Consider the following 2229-nt stretch of genomic DNA (forward strand, 5'->3'; position numbering starts at 1 on the left):
CAAGGGTGTTACCATTATGGATCTTCAGAGTACATGGCCAGCCATATTCTTGAGAAGAAGAGTCAGGAGCCAGAGGAGCAGGAAAGAGGAGACAGCTTTATTGCCAATCAGTGACATGTGCAGGAACTCTTCTCCCCTTGCCTCTCCACCTGTCTCCTTTTTTATACCCGATAGCTCCCAGTGCCACATATAAGCCTAAAGAACTATAACTAAGTTAAAGCTAGATCTTCTCAGATCTTTGTGACCACTCCTGCTCATTCATCACTGGTCAAGGTATTCTCATGCTTGACAGCAAACATCCTGAGGTCTTCAGCAACAATCATAGTCTCAGTTTGATGGAAAACAGGCTATTCTGCTAATGAGCCTCCTAAGTACATCTTTTATGTCCTTATTTCTTAGTGTATAGATGAAAGGATTCAACATAGGGGTGACAACAGCATACATTGCTGAAACAACTGTGCTCTTCCAGGAAGAGTGGGTAACTGAGGAGCACAAATATACTCCAAGTCCTGTGCCATAGAATAAGGAAACAACAGAGAGGTGAGATCCACAGGTAGAAAAGGATTTATACTTACCTTCAGTTGATGGGACTTTCAAAATTGAAGAAAAAATTTTAACATAAGAAAAAAGGATTCCTATGAGGGAGAGAAAACTTAACAGTATAGGTGCAATATATACTAAGACATTATTGATAAGAGTTTTTGAACAAGAGAGTTTCAGGACCTGAGCAGTATCACAAAAGAAGTGATGAATTTCATAATCTGTACAGGAGAGTCTTGTTACCATGAGACAGTGAAGAAGGGAATTTAAAAAGTTTTTATCTAGGAAAGGAGAACCAGTAAGCTACACACCTCAGGGCTCATAATGGCTCCATAGTGTAAAGGATTACAGATAGCCATAAAACGGTCATAGGCCATTGCAGTGAGGAGGAAATTGTCCAAACCAGCAAAAATCAGAAAGAAGTACATCTGGGCAAGACAGTCAGCATAGGGAATGGCCTTGTTTTGTGTCAAAATGCTCACTAACATCTTGGGGATGTGGTGGTTACCACACAGATATCCACAAAGGACAAATTGGAAAGGAAAAAGTACATAGGAGTGTGGAGGTGAGAGTCAGAGCCAATGGCCAACATTATGAGCAGGTTTCCAATCACGGTGACCAAGTATATGCTCAAGAATAGTCCAAAGAAGAGCCCTTGCTGATCCTGTTTCTCAGAAAATCCCAGGAGGATAAATTCAGTAAATTGTGTTTGATTTCTTGGTATCATGGAACTGACTTTTCTGCTTGGAAAAATAAATGAAAAGAGCATTACATGAAAATGCAGTTATCCTTGTATATAAAATGAAAAGAACATTAGGCTTTGACTTAGAATTTCCCTGCTCTGCCACCTATTACTTTTGTAATTTGGACAAGTCACTATTCCCACATTCCAACTCCATGTAAGAGAAAGAACTTGGATCTAATGACCTCTGAGATTCCTTCCAGTTAAGACAATCTTTGAAACATGAACAACTACATTGATAACCTTATGAACACCACCTCAAATTTGCTTTAACCACCAGAGACCATTAAACATTGAAATAAAGAAGGAGATACTTTGGGCAGGTCAACTCTTATTGCCAACAGTAGAGAAAGAGGACAGTGATCTTGAATGACTAAAAGTTTGGGCTGTCTATTCTTCTATAATCATAAAATCATAGAAATGAAAGGGAGCACATAAAACACAGAACAAAACTTTATTAAAAAATCCTGGTACAAAAATATACCTGACAATTGAAGATCTTGCTTTTCTTTTAAGACCTCCATGGAAGGGAGACTTCTCAGTTTTCTGAGAGAACCTATTTTACTTTACTTATTTTCCTTTTTATTGAGCCAAAATATTCACATTTTCAAGTTCTCTGAATACTTGCAGAACAAATCCCTTTTTTTGTCCCACATAACATGCTCTTAAAAATGTGAAGACAGCCCATATTGCATATGTTTTCTCTCCTTTAAGCAAAGTAACTCTTGTTTTAACTTATCTATATAGGCCTTTTATCATCCTGATTGCTCTCCCTTGTATCCTTTCTAGATTATCAATATCCTTTCTAAGTTGTTGTAGGTACAACTAAATACAACACTTTAGATGAGGTCTGTCTGTGGTCAAGGACAATGTGATGATCAACTTCTTATTGGAAGCTATGTCTCCTTTAACAGAGATTATTTTCCCTTAGGTTATTTTGTCTCAAT

At 37.8% G+C, this 2229-nt stretch overlaps 1 pseudogene; it reads right to left on the reverse strand.

Annotated features, from left to right (window-relative positions):
- Nucleotides 1-327: 327 nt before the first annotated feature.
- On the reverse strand, nucleotides 328-1297 carry LOC141545927 (olfactory receptor 7D4-like; annotated as a pseudogene).
- Between the last annotated feature and the right edge of the window lie 932 nt (nucleotides 1298-2229).

This window comes from Sminthopsis crassicaudata, chromosome 1 (genome assembly GCF_048593235.1).
Source record: "Sminthopsis crassicaudata isolate SCR6 chromosome 1, ASM4859323v1, whole genome shotgun sequence".
Classification (NCBI taxonomy): Eukaryota; Metazoa; Chordata; class Mammalia; order Dasyuromorphia; family Dasyuridae; genus Sminthopsis; species Sminthopsis crassicaudata.